Genomic DNA, 20,059 nt, shown 5'->3' on the forward strand with positions numbered 1-20,059 from the left:
CATAAAGTCATTCTTCTTTAAGGCTGAGTAATATTCCATTGTGTATATGTACCACATTTTCTTTATCCATTCATCTGTTGAAGGGCACCTAGGTTGGTTCCATAGTTTACCTATTGTGACTTGAGGTACTATAAACATTAATGTGGCTGGGTCACTGCAGTATGCTTATTTTAAATCCTTTGAGTATATACTAGTTATCCCTAGTGGGATAACTAGGTCAAATGGTGGTTTCATTTTTCGTTTTCTGAGGAATCCCCATACTGCTTTCCATAATGGTTGCACCAATTTGCAATCCCACCAGCAATGTATGAGTGTACCCTTTTCCCCACATCCTTGCTGTTGGTCATTTTTATGTCTTACTTTGAGAAGTGTCTATTTAGGTCTATTGCCATTTTTTAAAGGAGGGCTTTTTTTTCTATTGAAGTTTTTTTTTTTTTTTTTAATTTTCAGCATATTCTGTTTATTAACCCCTTGTCAAAAGAATAGTCTGAAATTTTATTCTCCCATTCCGTAGGTGGTCTCTTCATTCTATGGGTTGTTGATTGTTTCTTTTGCTGAGCAAAAGTTTTTCAGTTTGATGGAATTCAATTTGTCTATTTTTCCTTTATTTTCCCATACTTTTTGTAGTTTTGTCCAAAAAACAAAATCCTTGGCTGTTTCAACATTTTAAAATAGTTCCCCTATGTTTTATTCTAGTAACTTAATGGTTTCACATCTTACATTTAAGTCTGTAATCCATTTTTGGTTGATTTTTGCAACCAGTGAGAAATGAAAGTCTATTATCATTCTTCTGCTTGTGGATATATAATTTTACCAACACCATTTATTGAAGAGCTCATCCTTTCTTCAATGTATCTTCTTAGCAACTTTATAAAAAATCAGTTGGTCATAGATATGTAGGTTTACTTCTAAAATTCACTCTCCTGTTCCATTGGTCAATGTGTCTACTTTTATATCAAAACCATGCTGTTTTGATTACTACAGCTTTATAACGTATTTTAAAGTCAGGTAGTATCATGCCTCTTGCTTTGTTCTTTTTGTTCAAGATTGCTTTGACCATTCAGTGTTTTTTGTAGTTCTGTACAAGTCTTAGAATTTGGGAGAAGAGTTCTATAAAGAATGTCATTGGGATTTTCGATAGGGATTGCATTAAATCTATAGATCACTTTGAGTACTATGGATGTTTTAACAATACCAACTCTTCCAACCCAAGAATATAGGATGTCTTCCCACTTCTTTTGTGTCCTTTTCAATTCCTTTCATCAATGTTTTACAGATTTCATTGAAAAGATCTTTCGCCTCTTCGTTGGTCAAACATATTCTTGGTTGTTTCGTTTTTGTTTTTGATAGTTATCGTAAGTGGGATTGCTTTCGTGATTTCTATTTCATGTACTTTATTAGCACCATATAGTAGTACTACCAATTTTTATATTTTGATTTTTTATACTGTAATTTGATGAATTTGTCTATTAGTTCTAATGATTTTTAGTGAAGTCTTTAAGGATTTTTACATATAAGACCATACCACCTATAGTGTCAATTTTACTCCCGTCTTTTCCAATTCATATGCCTTTTATTTCTTTCTCTTGTCCTATTGCTCTGACTAGGACATCTAGTAATATGTTGAACAAAAGTGTTGAAAGTAGGCATTCTTGTCTTGGTCCAGATCTTACAGAGAAAGCCTTCAGCTTTTACCCATTCAGTGAAATGTTAGCTGTTAGCTTAACATATATATGGTCTTTAGTATGTTGAGGTACATTTCTTCTGTACCTAATTTGTTCAACATTTTTATCATAAGGGGTAGTGAATTTTATCAAATGACTTTTCTTCATTTATTGAAATGATCTTATGATTTTTGACCTTTTTGTAATGCAATGTATTGTTTATTGATTTACAAATGTTCCAATAAGTTTGCATCCCTGATATGAATCCCACTTGAGAATGGTGAATAATATTTTTAATATGTAATTAGATTATATTTGCTTATATTTTGCTGAGATTATTTTAATCTCCATGTCATTTATTTCTGCTCTGATATTTATTATTTCTTTCCTTCTACTAATTTGGTGTTTGGACTGTTCATGCTTTCCTAGTTTCTAAAGATGCAGTAATAAGTTGCTTATTTGACATCTTTCTGCTTTTTGATTTAGGCATTGATTTCCATAATCTTCCTTCTCATTACTGCTTTTTCAGCCTCTCAGAGGTATTGGCATGTTGTGTCTTAATTTTTGTTTTCAAGAAATAAAAAATCCTTCTTGATTGCTTCCTTGATCCATTGGTAGTTCAAGAGTAAGTTGTTTAATTTCCATGTTTTTGGATAGTTGCAAAGTTTTCCTTGTTATTGATTTCTAGTTTTATTGCATTGTGGTTAGAATAGATGTTTGACATGATTTTGATTCTTTAAATCTTGATGAGAGTTGTTTTGTGGCCAATCATATGATGTATCCTGAAATGTGTATTATGCAATATTTGGATGAAATGTAGTTCCATTTTGTCTAGGATACAATTTAATTGTGTTGTTTTTGCTGATTTTCTGCCCAGGTGGTCTGTCCATTGGTGAAAGTAATGCTTTAAAATCCTCAACTATTATTGTATTGGAGTCTATTTCTTCCTTCAGAACTTTTAATATTTGCTTTATATATTTGAGTATTCTGGTATAGGGTGCATATATATTCAGAATTGTCATTTCCTTTTTTTATTGTAAACAAATGGGATACACGTTCTTTCTCTATTTGTACATGGAGTCAAGGCATACCATTTGTGTAATCATAAATTTACATAGGGTAATGTTGTTTGATTCATTCGGTTATTTTTTCCCTTCCTCCCACCCCTCTCACGCCTCTTTTCCCTCTATACAGTCCTTCCTTCCTCCATTCTTCCCACCCTCCTTATCCCTAACCCTAAACCTAACCCTAACCCTAACACTAACCCCTCCCACCCCCCATTATATGTCCTCATCCGCTTATCAGTGAGATCATTCATCCTTCAGTTTTTTGAGATTGGCTTATCTCACTTAGCATGATATTCTCTAATTTCATCCATTTGCCTGCAAATGCCATAATTTTATCATTCTTCATGGCAGAGTAATATTCCATTGTATATATATGCCACAGTTTCTTTATCCATTCATCACATGAAGGGCATCTAGGTTGGTTCCAAAATCTGGCTATGGTGAATTGGGCAGCTATGAACATTGATGTGGCTGTATCTCTGTAGTATGCTGATTTTAAGTCCCTTGGGTATAGGCCAAGGAGTGGGAGAGCTGGGTCAAATGGTGGTTCCATTCCAAGCTTTCTGAGGAATCTCCACACTGCTTTCCACAGTGGATGCACTAATTTGCAAACCCACCAGCAATGTATGAGTGTACCTTTTTCCCCACATCTTCGCCAACAACTATTGTTGCTTGTGTTCTTGACAATCGCCATTCTAATTGGGGTGAGATGGAATCTTAGGGTAGTTTTGATTTGCATTTCTCTTATTACTAGAGATGTTGAACATTTTTTCATATATCTGTTGATTGCTTGTAGATCTTCTTCTGTGAAGTGTCTGTTCATTTCCTTAGCCCATTTGTTGATTGGATTATTTGTATTCTTGGTGTAGAGTTTTTTGAGTTCTTTATAGATTCTGGAAATTAGCACTCTAGCTGAAGTATGAGTGGCAAAGATATTCTCCCACTCTGTAGGCTCTCTCTTCACATTACTGATAGTTTTCTTTGCTGAGAGAAAGCTTTTTAGTTTGAATCTATCCCAGTTTGATTCTTGCTTTTATTACTTGTGCTATGGGAGTCCTGTTAAGGAAGTCTGATCCTAAGCCAACAAGTTGAAGGTTTGGACCTACTTTTTCTTCTATAAGATGCAGGGTCTCTGGTCTGATTCCAAGGTTCTTGATCCATTTTGAGTTGAGTGTTGTGCAGGGTGAGAGATAGGGGTTTAATTTCATTCTGTTGCATATGGTTTTCCAGTTTTCCCAGCACCATTTGTTGAAGAGGCTATCTTTTATCCATTGCATATTTTTGGCCCCTTTGTCTAGTATGAGAAAATTGTATTTATTTGGGTTTGTGTCCATGTCCTCTATTCTGTACCATTGATCTACCTGTCTATTTTGTTACCAATACCATACCGTTTTTGTTACTATTGCTGTGTAATAGAGTTGAAGATCTGGTATTGTGATATACCTGCTTCACTCTTTCTACTGAGGATTGCTTGAGCTATTCTGGGTTTTTTATTCTTCCAGATGAATTTCATAATTGCTTGCTCTATTTCTGTAAGGTACGTCATTGGGATTTTAATTGGAATTCTATTGAATCTGTATAGCACTTTAGGTAGTATGGCCATTTTGACAATATTAATTCTGCCTATCCAAGAACATGGGAGATCTTTCCATCTTCTAAGGTTTTCTTTCATTTCTTTCTTTAGTGTTCTGTAGTTCTCATTGTAGAGGTCTTTCATCGCTTTTGTGAGATTGATTCCCAAGTATTTTATTTTTTTCATTGCTTTTGTAAATGGGGTAGTTTTCCTAATTTCTCTTTCTGAAGATTCATCACTTATGTTTAAAAATGCATTGGATTTGTGAGCATTGATCTTGTAACCTGCTACTTTACTGAATTCACTTATGAGTTCTAAAAGTTTTCTCGTGGAATTTCCAGGTTCCTCTAAATATACAATCATGTCATCAGCGAACAGGGATAGTTTGAGTGCTTCTTTTCCAATTCATATCCCCTTAATTTCTTTGGTTTGTCTAATTGCTCTGGCTAGAGTTTCAAGGACGATGTTGAATAGAAGTGGTGAAAGAGGGCATCCCTGCCTTGTTCCAGTTTTTAGGGGGAATGCTTTCAGTTTTTCACCATTTAGAATGATATTGGCCATGGGCTTAGCGTAGATGGCCTTTACAATGTTAAGGAATGCTCCCACTACCCCAATTTTTTCTAGTGTTTTGAGCATGAAGGGGTGCTATATTTTATCGAATGCTTTTTCTGCATCTATTGAAATAATCATGTGATTCTTAACTTTAAGTCTGTTGATATGGTGAATGACATTTATTGATTTCCGGATGTTGAACGAACCTTGCATCTCTGGGATAAAACCCACTTGATCGTGGTGCACTATTTTTTAATATATTTTTTTATGCGATCTGCTAAAATTTTGTTGAGAATTTTTGCGTCGATGTTCATTAAGGATATTGGTCTGAAATTTTCTTTCCTCAAAGTGTCTCTGTCAGTTTTAGGTATCAGGGTGATATTGGCTTCATAGAATGAGTTTGGGAGGGTTCCCTCCTCTTCTATTTCATGGAATACTTTGAGGAGTATTGGAATGAGCTCTTCTTTAAAGGTTTTGTAGCACTCGGCTGAGAACCCATCTGGTCCTGTACTTTTCTTTGTTGGTAGGCTTTTGATGACCTCTTCTATTTCATTGCTTGAAATTGATTTATTTAAGTTGTGTATATCCTCTGCATTCAGTTTAGGTAATTCATATGTCTCTAGAAACTTGTTGATGTCTTCGAGGTTTTCTGTTTTGTTGGAGTATAGATTTTCAAAATAGCTTCTAATTATGTTTTGTATTTCACTCGTGTCTGTTGTAATATTTCCTTGTTCATTCTGAATTTTAGTAATTTGAGTTTTCTCCCTCTTTCTCTTTGTTAGTGTGGCTAAGGGTTTATCAATTTTTCTTATTTTTTCAAAGAACCAACTATTTATTTTGTTAATTTTTCCAATTGTTTCAATTTTGTTGATTTCGGCTCTGATTTTAACTATTTCCTGTCTTCTACTACTTTTGGTGTTGGTCTGCTCTTCTTTTTCTAGGGCTTTGAGCTGTAGTGTTAAGTTGTTTATTTGTTGATTTCTACTTCTTTTGTTGAATGCACCCCATGAAATAAATCTTCCTCTGAGTACTGCTTTCATAGTGTCCCAGAGATTTTGATATGATGTGTCTTTGTTCTCCGTTACTTCTAAGAATTTTTTTTATTTCCCTCCTGATGTCTTCTGTTGTCCATTCATTATATAATAGCGTATTATTTAATCTCCAGGTATTGAAGAAGTTTCTCTTTTTTATTCTGTCATTTATTTCTAATTTCAATCCGTTATGATCTGATAGTGTACAAGGTAGTATCTCTGTCTTCTTGTATTCGCTAACAGTTGCTTTGTGGCATAAAATATGTTCTATTTTAGAGAAGAATCCATGTGCTGCTGAGAAAGAAAGTGTATTCTTTCTTTGTTGGATGGTATATTCTATATATGTCCCTTAAGTCTAAATTGTGATTGTGTTATTGAGATCTATGGTTTCTTTATTGAATTTTTGTTTGGACGATCTATCCAGTGGTGAGAGAGGTGTGTTAAAATCACCTAGTATTATTGTGTTGTGGTCTATTTGATTTCTGGAATTGAGAAGGATTTGTTTGACGTACATGAATGAGCCAATGTTCGGGGCACAGATATTTATGATTGTTATGTCTTGCTGATTTATGCTTCCCTTAAGCAGCATGTAATGTCCTGCTTTATCCCTTCTGACTAGTTTTGGCTTGAGGTCCACATTATCTGAAATGAGGATGGATACTCCAGCTTTTTTGCTGTGTCTGTGTGCATGGTATGTTTTTTCCCATCCTTTCACCCTTAGTCTATGGGTATCTCTTTCTATGAGATGAATCTCTTGCAGTCAGCATATTGTTGGCTTTTTCTTTTTAATCCAATCTGCCAGTCTATGTCTTTTGATTGATGAGTTCAGGCCATTAACATTCAGGGTTATTATTGTGATATGATTTTTATTCCCAGTCATTTGACTCATTTTTGTTTTTTGACATGATTTGGTTTCTCCTTTATTTGGCTATTCCTTTAGGCTAGTTCCTCCCATTGCTGATTTGCGTCATTGTTTTTCATCTCTTCCTCATGAAATATTTTGCTGAGAATGTCCTGTAGTGCCGGCCTTCTTTTTGTAAATTCCTTTAGCTTTTGTTTATCATGGAAGGATCTTATTTTGTCATCAAATCTGAAAGTAAGTGTTGCTGGGTATAAGATTCTTGGTTGGCATCCATTTTCTTTCAGGGCTTGAAAAATGTTGTTCCAGGCCCTTCTAGCTTTTAGGGTCTGGATTGAAAACTCTGCTGATATTTTTATTAGTTTCCGCCTGAATGTAATTTGATTCTTTTCTCTCGCGGCCTTTAAAATTCTCTCTTTACTTTGTATGTTATGTATTTTCATTATAATGTGCCTTGGTGTGGTTCTGTTGTAATTTTGTATATTTGGAGTCCTATAAGCCTCTTGTAGTTGGTTTTCCATTTCATTCTTCAGATTTGGGAAATTTTCTGATATTATTTCATTGAATAAATTGTTCATTCCTTTGGCTTGTTTCTCTAGGCCTTCCTCAATCCCAATAATTCTTAAATTTGGCCTTTTCATGATATCCCATAATTCTTGTAGATTCTGTTCATGATTTCTTACCATCTTCTCTGTTTGGTCAACTTTGTTTTCAAGATTAAATATTTTGTCTTCAATGCCTGAGGTTCTGTCTTCCAGGTGTTCTATCCTATTGGTTATGCTTTCTATGGAGTTTTTAACTTCGTTTATTGTTTCCTTAATTTCAAGGATTTGTTTGTTTTTTTTTTTTTAAGTATCTGTAACTCTTTATTGAAATGATCTCTTGCTTCCCGTATTTGCTCTTTTAACTGTTGATTGGTGCGATCATTTAATGCCTGCATTTGCTCTTTCATCTCTTCCTTCAGTGCCTGCATTTGCTCTTTCATCTCCTCATTTGCTTCCCTGATTGTTTTAATTATGTACATTCTGAACTCCCTTTCTGACATTTCTTCTGCTGTGCTGTCTTTGGGTTTTATTGATATAGTATGCAGGTTTGTTTGGAACATTTTCTTCCCTTGTTTTCTCATATTGGTCAGATGTCAGTGGGACTCTGAGATATTGCAGATTTCCTCTATTGGCTTATGTTGTCCCTGTAGATTTCCAGTGTATCACCTCCCAGCCTTCAGTAGCCTGAAGTCTTGGACGAACTTGACAATGCAGCACTTCTAAAGAAAGCTGCCCCTAGCCCACTACTGGTTCCAGGGCTTGGAGCTGGCTCTGTGCAGAATGGCTCTCACTGGGCGGTCTGCTCCGAGAAGCTGGCCGTGAAAGGAGCCTGCCACTGGAGGGAACCAGACTGCTTGTGGAAGTCCCTGTCTGCCCTGTCCTGGTCCCTGAAGCTGCCTGAAGACTCTATCTGCCCTGCCCTGCTCTGAGAATCCGCCCCTATCTGTGCCTGCCACCTAGGCCAAGCTTCACCCGGTGGGGGAGACTCACCCCGTGGCTCTATTTTAGTCCGAGTCTCTCAATGCCTCCCCTTCTTGAATCTTGGGTTCTGGAGTGACTGGAGTTGCAGTCACCCTCTAGTCTGCCATCTTGGATCACCCCGTGGAAAGAGCCTGATAGAGATCGAATCTCTCAGCTTTTGTTTGTCTAGCAATGTCTTACTTCTCCTTCATTTGTAATGGATAGCTTTGATGAGTACAGTACTCTCATCTGAAATATTTTTCCTTCAGTACTGTGAAAATCTCAATCCACTCTCTCCTGTTTCTACGGAGAAGTCAGCTATCTGGTGAACTGGGACACCCTCATTTGGTATTTGTTTTTTCTTGACAGCTTGAGAATGTTCCACTTGTTTTTTACCTTTGAGAGATTACTTATAAGATCTCTTGGGGTTTGACAATTTTGAATTAAATTTTTCTGGTGATCTCTGATATTCCCATAGCTGGATATTTGTATCTTTCTCTGGTTTTGGGATGCGTTCTGTTATCATCTTGTTGAATAATCCTACTCTATTGGCATTCTTAAGTCCCTCTTGAACTCTAATGAAACAATTACTTGGTCTTTTCATGCTGTCCCATAATTCTTATAATCTTTCTTCTTTATTCCTTTTTATTTTTTCTTCTCCAACTGTGTATTTCCAAATGACATGTCTTTGAGCTCACTAATTCACTCTTCTGTTTGAGATGTTCTGCTATCTATGCCCATTAATGTGATTTTTTCCTTTATTTCGTTTGGGTTGGGTTTTTAAATTTTTGAGATGGGATTTCACCTTGTTGCCCAGGCTGGTTCCAAATTCCTGGATTCAATCGATCCATCTGTTTCAGCCTCAAGAAGCTGATACTACAGGTGTGCAACACCATGCCCAGTCTATGATTGTTTTTAATTTCACTTTGTGCTTTTTTTCAGTTCAAGAGTTTCTATCTGAAACCATAGTTCCAAATACACTTTTCCCTCCCTAAGTTGTTCTTGTCAGGTGTGTTGAACAGTGATTCAAAAACTGACTAAAACAGTCTTCATGATGCCAAATAGATTCCTTAAAGTTAGTCCTTTTGTCTAATTGAAATGTTGTGTGCTTTGACCAATATCTCTCCAATCCTATCAACCCCAAGTACAGGTAATCACCATTTTATATCCTACTTTTATGAATTTTAATTTTTTTAGATTCCACATATAAGTAAGATTAGGTGGTTTATTAGCCAGCTCTCCATTGCTCTAACAACATACCTGAGATAATTAAATCATAAATAGAAAAAGGTTTTATTTCTTTTAGATAAATACCTAGGAGTGGGATAGTTGGGTCATATAGGTATTTATCCAAAAAAACTAAAATCAGCATACTATAGTGATACAGGCACATCAATGTTTATAGCAATACAATTCACAATAGCCAAGTTATTGAATCAATCTAGGTGACCATCAACAGATGAATAGATAACAAGTATGTGGCATACATACACAATGAAGTTTACTCAGGCATAAAGAATGAAATTATGGCATTTGCTGGTAAATGGATGGAACTGAAGAACATCATGCTAAATAAAAAAGCCAGAGTCAGAAAAATGTTGAAAGATTTCTCTCCTATGTGGAAGCTAGAGCAAAATAAGAGGGAAGAGGGGGAAGAACCCATGAAAATAGAAGGTAGATCAATGGAATACAGGAGGGCATAGGAAGGGAGGGAGAAAGAATGGGAAAAGGGAGGAACTATGGAATGAATTTGACTAAATTATGCTATGTACATATATGAATATACACAATGAATTTCACCTTTATGTATATCTATAAAGCACCAATTTAAAAAAAATTTAAAAAAAGTAATTAAGTAGAAAGAAGATCAGTACAGTAAAGGAAGGGTAACTGAGCGGGTATTTTTCTTTCTGTTCCTGGTTTATTTCACTTAGCACAGTGTCCTCTTTGTTCATCCATATTGTTGCAAATGGCAGGATCTCCTGCTTTTTATAGCTGAATGGCATTTAATTATGTATTTAGAGTATATTTCCTTATATTAATTTTAAGTTTTATTGTTTTTCTTTTGGAAAAAAGTATGGATTGGATGTCAACAAAATTAAACCTTTTGTGCATCAAATGACACCATCAAGAGAGCAAAAAGATAACTCAAAATGGGAGAAAATGTTTGCAAAGCAATATCTCATCAGGGTCCAGTATCATTCCTATATATGTGGGTGTATATCCCATATTATATATTCTATATATTATAAATATAGCACATGTACAAAATCTATTTTTTTCCAGAGAAGGTATATAAATGACTAACAAGCACTTGAGAACATAATTAATATAATTAATTGCAACATAATTAATTGCTAGGAAAATACAAATCAAAACCACAATGTCATACCACTTCATATCCACTAGATGGACTATAATGAGAAATACAAAACATTATAGAGAAATTGGCACTGTCATATAGAGCTGGTAGGAATATAAAATGGTATAGTTGAAAAATAGTTTGGTGGAGAAAGTTATATAAAATTGTCATTAATATCAAGAAATTCTACTCCTAGGTATACAATATATCCAAAAGAATTGAAAGCAGGTGTTCAAACTAATATTTATATAAAAATGTTATAGTTGCATTATTAATAATAGTCGAAAGGTGAAAACAATCCCAATGTCTAACAACTAATGAATCAATCAAAAAAATGTTGTATATTTACACAATGGAATATCATTCAGTCATTAAAAGTAATTAAGTATTAATATACGTCAAAACAGGGGTAAACCATGAAAACATTGTGCTGAGTGAAAGAAGCTAGAAACAAAGGGATATATATATATATATATATATCATAGGAATTCTTTTATGCGAAATATCCAGATTAGGCAAAATTATATAAATAGAAAGCAGATTGGTAGAGAGGCCAGGGCAATGTGGAAATACAAAATGACTGCTACTTATAGGGTTTGGAAGTTCTGGTGGATTGATAAAAATGTTCTAGAACTGGATAGTAGTGATGTTTGTTAAATATTATGAATTTATTAATACCACTGAATTGTATACTTTAAAAGCCCCTGAAATATTGATGCTTGCTTTTTGCTTTGGTGAAAGAATCAGGATGAGAACTGATAAGTGATTTACTTTATAGTGGTATAAGTGGTAAATTTTATGTCATGTGTCTTGTTCCACAGTAATAAAATACACAGAAGAAAAATGTAGATTGCATCTGATATGCTAGTATTCTAGAGTTTATATTTGTTACTTATAGTAGGGTTAGCTCCATAAAAGGTAACACTGCCATTACTGGATGTGGAACATGACCTACAACCTTGTAATCTGTGTTTGTGTACCCTTTGTGTCTAGATATTAAGTGCTAATTATTTCTCTTATTGACATGCATTTGGTTCAGCAGATTCCTCCACTGAGGACCACTTAGGAGAGTTCTGAGATGTAGACAGTATTTTTCCTAATTGACCTCTTATGATTTCTTTTTATCCCAACCCTATTTCAATATTCTTTGTTAGAGGTCATCAACAGTGCTCTCGAGTGGAATCTGTTTGAAGACAAAAGTTTTGTTTACTTCAACTGTTCCACCATGAATGTGTACCTTTGCCATATCATTGCTGGAAGTGATGGTCACTCTGAATACTTTTCCCATGTTCCCTCTACTCTGCAGCCATAGGCTTATCAGGCCCAAATTTTCGTACTGTTAATCTTTTCTCAAAAAAAAGTTTGGGGGGAGTGGGGGAATCTTCCTTCCTTTAAATAATTTGGCAATGAGTGCTTTCTGTTGATAGGTCTATTTTAAAAATATCTTATCACATCACAATATGTTAGTATGGTTTAATCCGCCATCTTACTTTAGCAGTCAGGTTATTTGACCCTATTTTGTTTTCTCTCAACTTTTAAGTCTTTGATATAACTCCAAATCAACAGAAAAGTAACATTTAATACCCCGTTTTGTTAATAAAAATCCTTCTTGGTATTTCCTTCCTCCCCACATTTTATTTTTCTTTTATTATACATATCCATTTAATTTTGCTTAACTTTTCTTATATTGCTGTTTTGTATCATCACTCTGTTTATTAAACTAAGAAAATTTTAAGATACATCACTTTCAGCAAATCTCAAAGGATTATAAATAACAACTTCCCCTCATATAAATAATTATTCTCTAACAATTCAGTCCTCTGTGTTTTTTTTTAATTAAAAAACTATACCTTCTAGGCAAAGTATCACTAAGAAGGCTGTTGCTTTAGAAACAATATGTCCCATTTTCTCTGCTGTTTCCCTGTTTATAGTTTATAAATGCCTTATCTGACAAATGTCTCATGTACTGTGAAATAACTGTGGATTTTTCACAAACTGTTGCCATTCCAGGATCAAAATTAGTTTTAAACAATCTGAAGTCTTTATCTCGCTCTAGTTCTAATATTCCTTCACACCAAATCATTGTAAAAAGCACCCAAAACATTGTTGTTTGTTTTGGTGAAAGAATCAGGGTGAGAATTGACAATATGATTTACTGCATACAGCACAGAAGACTCATTAACAGAGTCAACATGGCGTCCTGTTATTCCCAGTCACCATTCAGGGTGAATTATCTTACCTGTAAAACTTAAATAAGAACCAAATATTATCTGGAAATTATTTGGAACTGCTTTTTAACTTTAAAGAAAAGGACATAGTTTCTTTACTTCAACTTCCCCAGATTTCTTTTGGACCAATAATCGCAGTCAACCTTGTGATTTACTTTGCCCTTCTGAAATGTGATTCTTATACTTCATTGTGCCTCCTGAATGAACTGCTTAATTTGGTTCCAAAAAAAGAAAAAAAAGAAAAAAGAAAAAGAAGGAAAGAGAAGTCTGCAATATATTAATGGACTATTTCTAATTATGTACATTATTATGATGTAATGAATGTAATAAGTAGACAAAGCTGTAATATTAAATATCCTATACAACATATTCTCACATTTAATGGAAATGGTAAAATTTATGGATTTGATAGCAAATCTGTCACATACTCAGGCTAAGTAAAAGAAGGGGAAAAGGCAGCAGCAACTTTATAGGTTCGAGTGATTGAGAGTGCCTTAGGTGACTCTCTGATCTTTAATATATACTGTCAATCAAATAAATCTTGAAGTACCATGACTAGACTGTTAAATAAGTTTAGTTTTGTTTGAAGATTTTCCCAGGTTCCTCCCACTGTCCATGAATTGTTGTAGGCGTATCACACCTACAACATAAAAACAGATCAACATAATTCAGAGTATCATTAAGTATGAGATATTGTTTAGTCTGGAGGTATTGAGATAATTTTATCTAATAATTCCCACACATCAATGTTAACTGTGAGTCTTTCTAAAGCCTAGACACCTATGTCCATACATAGCAAAATGATTATGATTTGTTTTGGCCAAGGTAGAGGGAGGAGGTTAGGTGAGGATACCACTGCTTTAGTACAATTTATTTTTAGATTGTGATGAAGCACACCATTGCCTATGGTCTGAATGTGTCCTCAATAATTGTATGTTTTGGAAACATAATCCCTAAATTCATACATTAATGATATTTGGAGCTAGAGCTTTGGGGATATCATTTGAATTAGATGAGATCCTGAGGGAAAGACTCTCATGATGCTATTAGTGGCTCTATATAAGAAAAAAAAAGACCTGGCTAGCACCCTGGCACCTTGCTTCCTGGGTCCATGTCTCTCAGCCTTTTTGATTCTATGGCTCTTTCTCCAAATCATTAAAAATAAAACTAAAATTATAATTTAATAATTGACACTTTAAAATAAATCTGTGAAGACAAAGTGATCAGCTTTAATATAATTTTAGGAGAAAATTATTTTTGTATTAAAACTATTTTTCCTTTGAAAGTATAATATGAATGAGCCTAGGTAGACTGTTTTCTTGCCACAAGCTCTACATTCTAACAATATAGAACATATTTTCAAGATAAAACTTGCTGCTGCATAGTTTTTATTTTTCAGAACAAAAGTACAGTGATTAAATTAATTGTTCTTGTTAATTTCTGGTACATATCCATCATTGGTTCTTTGGAATCTTTATTCTTATTGTTTACTAATTCTTTTATCTTCACCTGTAATTCCTGTAGTCCCCATAGATAATCACTGGTTAAATTATATCTTTTATGTAAATGGGTTCAACTGTCTTTTAAGTTTGTATGTGAGATTTAGAAATCCTTAATTTTGAATTAATTTTATCACTTTGCTGCTTACGGTGTATGTTTTTGAGGTTGTACTTCACTTCTCCTTCCCAGATCCTATGTAACAAAGTATTTTTTAAAATATTTTTCTGTTAAATATATAGTTAACTTTGATATTGTATTTAATTGATTTATTTATAGTAGGTATAAGCCAAGACCTAGTTTCATTTATTTCAATTTAATGAACCAATTTTCTCAACACTGTCAATTAAAAAATACCCATCTTTTCTTCATTGATTTACATTGTTCTCTTTATCTTATAATTTTATACACACATACACAATACACCACATCAGTTTGCCTCTGAGGGCACAATTCTGCAGTGGCATTTTTCTCCTTTTGTGGCTACCACAGAGGATTTTGTTTTTGTTTTTTTTGTTTCAATTTTTTATTACTGAGGTTTAAAAATATGTGTTGATGCTCAGGCATGTCTTCCTCCATTAGTTTTAATTTTTAAGATTGAATCGAAGATCTTTAATCCTCCATGTAAAGTTTATACTACATTTATCATATTGCTCAAAAAAAAATCTAGCTTAAACTTTGAAGATGATTTTCTTGTATTTACAGATCATTTTTAGATATCATGATCATTAGAATATCAAGTCATCTCTTTTAAGAGTGTGGAACACCTCTTTGTAAAGTTTATGATATTTTCTGTGTCCTTTACTATTGTTCTGAAGTTTTTGCCAGAGAATTCATTTATATTCTTATTTAATTCCTAGATAATTTGTTGTTTTGTTACTATTATAAATATCATTTTATTTTAATTGCATTTTCTTTTTGCTTATTTCTGGTATAAAAATGTGATTGATTTTGTGGGTTGCTCTTAAAATTGGCAACTTTTTCATACTCTTAGTAGTAGTTTTAACTAGTTTCTCACTTATTTTGTGAAAATTAATTCTTTCTAAATTTCTAAATTCTTTCCAAATTTATTTCCACAATGCACAATCTCCTTTTAAAGGAGATAATATGCTTATTACTCATCAACCTTTCTCCTTCTTAGAGGTTGATGAGTACTCCTTCTTAGTGTAGAACAATATATTTGTAGAGATTTTATATATTTTATGTATTAATTCCTCAGATATATTTGTTAAGCAGTTGTTATACTCCAGGAGCTATGAAGATACAAGGGTGAGCATGACCAACATTATTGCTACACTAATGGAGCATTTAGTCCAGTAAGGGAAACAAGCAATCAAGTGAGTAATTACAATAAAGTTGGTTGTACTATCATGAAGGAAATAAGGTTGCTATATGGGCATACTGCAAGGGCAAGTAACCTGCCTTAACCCATTCTGTCCAATCATCCCAGATGTGGAACTTATATCAAAAACTTAAATATAATGTAGAATATATAATCATACAATACATAATCTAATTACATAAGAACTATCTAATCATATAATGATATTAATTAATATTATGTAATATTGATTAATTTAATAATATATAAAATTCTAGATTATGATTTATAATCTATTTTAGTGTATCTGTGTTGATTACATTAAAATACTTGCAGAATTGAAAGCTGGGATTTTTTAATCTGAGAAGTATTCTTGAAGGAAGTGTTTCAGCTAATACATGAAGGAGTGTTCCTTATAACAAATTTTCAAGAATTTATAGTAACTGAATGAATTTTCTTATGACAATACTGTAAGTTGTGGAAGAATTTTTGTGCAGGATGAAACTGATGTGATAGGACAGGTTCAAATCACCATCTAGTCCCAAGTAAGGAAATTTGTTTTGAGGACAAGGAAGAGCTATTGAAATACATCGGGCAAGGTAGTGACGTGATTACCGTTATGATTTAATATTGTAATTATTTCCATTTATAGGCAAAGTATATAGTGTATGCTTTGATCTGTAGCAACTCCTCCTTCTGCAAGAATTTCTCAATTAAGAATGTAAGGATTATGGTGTTTTGCTTAGGCCTATATAACAGAATGATTAAGTAGCAAAGAAATGTTATTACACTATAAAACAAGATGAATGAATACAGTGTTTTCAGTGTTAATTCAGTAACTTAGTAACTTGAGAGCTTTATGTTAGAATCTCTGCAATTGCATTGTTTCTAAATTTACAAGGTGGGTGAAGCACACACAATATTGTTCACAGCAGAGAGTTTCTCCTTATGAGTGTATTTTTTATCAAAGAAAACAATCTGAAAAGCTCCCTTGGAGACATTGGATAGTATTGCATCACACGTCCATTCATAGGTGGACCAATCACGGAATGGTCATGATTATCTTAGACCAATCAACCTTCAACCTATAGAGTCAGGGAGGGAAGCAGAGAGGCCATGTTAATCGAGCACAAAAATTAGAACTTTATCAACAGTAAAGAAAGGGAGGAGTGGTAGATTTTGGGTAGGCAACCAATGGTGTCTGCATTACCATATTGTGAACAAAAAGACCTTATGCAGTCTAGTTCATACCTGGTCTGTCCTCACCTTCTGCCTTCACTTATTATTCAGGTGTATTATCAGCCAAGCCAATTACCAGAATTAGAAATAGGCAAATCAAGGTGGGTCAGTTTGATCACCACCTTCCTACAAATCCTCACTGTGATAACCTGGCTCATATTCTCTGTCATTCTTTCCTAATACCTCATATTAGTGAAGCCAGAATTGGGGACAGGCAGTCAGTGTAGAAATAGTGAATCGGGTCAAATCAAGGAAATGAAGGCCATGAAAGTCACCTGCCTCTGGAAGTTGGAGACTGCCCCTGGGAGAATGGAATGTCAAGGATCTCTGGAGCTCATTGATTACCAAATTTACCTGCCCTTATCAAGGACTGCCAGCAAGGAGCTGCTAATTAATGCCCCCTGGGCCCTTACCTGGCTGAAACACTTTGGCCCTCCCCCTGCCCATGGCTTCTCACTTTTTACATCTCACCTGCAAAACCAGGCCTAGTCACCTAGGCAGGAAGGAGAGATAAGGGGGGAGAGAACTGGAGAACAAAAGGGACCTTAACCCATAAAAGATGTAGGGTGCGCTCATTTCTTGGAACTTTAGAACATCAGCCATGGCCCCCTTCTCCCTCCCAGGAGAAGTCTGTATTATTATTACTTTTAAATAAAACTTGCTTAATATGCTTGCCTTGGCGTGCTTCTCTAGTGTTCAAACTTCAACATTAGAGGGAGCAGAACTCCGGTAAACGGTATCATTAGTAGAGTGCTTTGTGTACCTCATTGCCTTCTTACATAGTTCCTCGTTTAATGCTTACACAATACCCATAAGGTAGGCAGCCTAGGGAAATGAAGGAAGTCTCCAAAGTCATCCACATGTCTCTTGGATCAAAAATTACTTCACAAAATTTTAACTCCCCTGGCATTGGATTATAAATTCTTTCGAGTTGTCCACTATTAATTTTGATCATACTCTCATTTCTTGCATTTGAGAAACATTGCAGAAGATAATAACAGGGTATGATGTGAACAAAAGAGCTGAAGGTAAAGATAGAAGCAGAGTGAATTAAGTTGGAAGGGAATAGAAGACAAATCATGCCTGAATCTCAGTGCTCAGGCAGTAGGAAATCTGAGCCCACAGTCCAGTTAAGGCAGCTATTTGCATAAACCTCAGCAGGAAACTCCAAAATGGCTTTGCACCTGCTCCAAAATATTGGCAATGGAATTCTTTCAAAACAGGCAAACCAGGGTGCACTGGAATTAGGCTTCAGAGGATCACTCAAGCCTAACTAGTTTGCAGGATAATGGCCGTGAGCCCAGATGGTCTGCATACTGTGTTGCATAGATTGTACTGGATGGCTGTGGATGCTGACATTCAAATATCCATTGTAACATCCATTTTCTTTATGTAAATTCCCTCTCTTAAAAGCAAAAAAGAAAACAATCTTTCTCCCAACTAAAATCTGACTAAAATCAGATATTAAAATTGTCATTACCTTTTATCATGAATTGTGTATTTATTGTTTGCCTCATTATTACTTAAGACATCCCAATATGCTTATAGAATCAGACCTGAGAAGTTCTTTTAATTCAAACACATCACTAAAAGAAAATAATATCTTTATTTAAATATGTGTGCTGAAATGTTTATGCCTAAATGACCATGTATTTTGTACTTTATACTTTTGATGTACACAATGACTTTTTTTTTATTTGAATCAGAGTGTGGCTAACAGTATATTTATATGACTATAAATGAGCTTCATCAGAAACATGCAATTAATACCATGAGTTTTATGTTTAGCTTCTTATATACTTACCAATGTGCTGCTCCCTGTCTCCCTAAAGCCCCATCTGGAAACCCCACTTCTATCTCCACACGCACTCTCCATGTTATATTTGAGTCAAAATATAGCTTGTTGTTTCCCTTTGCCACTGTAGCAAATGCTTTAAATTCTTTAGTTTGATTTCAGAGAATTCCTTTTTTCTTTCTAAAATTCAATTATTTGAAGACCTACATTATGGAGTTTAGTGTTAAAAAGTAAAATATTCAATAAAGCAGAATAGTTTATAATTAGACCTATGATTAGGCTCTACTGGTTACTAGCTGTTTGATTTAGGGTAAATTATGAAACTGCCCTGGGTTTCAACTTCCCATTAGTGAACTGAGAATACTGATCCTTTCCTAAGCAGGTTCAGTGATTGAATACTCACAGAGCATTTACCATTGTGCTGGACACATAGTGAGTCAGAATCATTATTTACACAGCTTACAAAAAGAAAGCACAAAACTTAGAAGTCATTTAAAAAGGTAAAAATTATGCATATGCTAGGGAAATGTTCATGTTACATACCAAATCAAAAAAGAGGTGAAAAATAATTCATTCATGATTCTATTTTTGTTAGCTAAATTAAACTCTTCCAAGCTGGAGAAAAGGTAAATATATCTGAGCTCAAAAACATGTAAATCTTGCATAGCAAAGAGCCCTAAATCCACTCATTTACCTCCAACAGATGCATTACAGTTTGTACAAACATTTTGTGATATATTTCCCAAATAACACAATGCATAAAAAAGAAGGTTTTGTGCAACTCACTAGTAAGTAAAAGAAAAAAATTGATGAAGATCTCCAGAGAATAAGGAACAAAGACTACGAACAGGTAATTCAAATAAAAAGAAGTTGAATTAACCAATATATGACAAAGTACTCAAACTTTATTAGCAATTAGGGAATCTTTTGAATCTTGAATTCTGCTCCTTCCACCACTTTTCATGGTGTGATGTCAACAGGAAAGGAAATGTGAGTTAATTTTTGTAGTAATGAGCTAAATGGTGCATCCCCTCTCCCTCAAAGTTAATGTCCATGTTCTAATCCTCAGAACCTGTGAATATTATTTTATGTGGCAGAAGAACGACTATACCCATGTATGGTGAAAGATGGAATTAAGTGAAGGATCTTGCAGAGTTCATTATGAATTATCTGACTGGACCCTAAATGTAATCACATGGATTCTTATCAGAGAGAGACATAAGGGAGTTTTGATACACACAGACGAAAAGATGAACACGGAATCAGAAATTTGAATGATACAGGCACAAGCTAAAAATACCAAGGAATGCAGACAGTCACTAGATTGGTGAAAGTGTTTTCACCTAGAGCCAGAGGGGAGATGCTC

The sequence above is a fragment of the Sciurus vulgaris genome, assembly GCF_902686455.1.
Source record: "Sciurus vulgaris genome assembly, chromosome: X".
NCBI classification, from domain to species: Eukaryota; Metazoa; Chordata; class Mammalia; order Rodentia; family Sciuridae; genus Sciurus; species Sciurus vulgaris.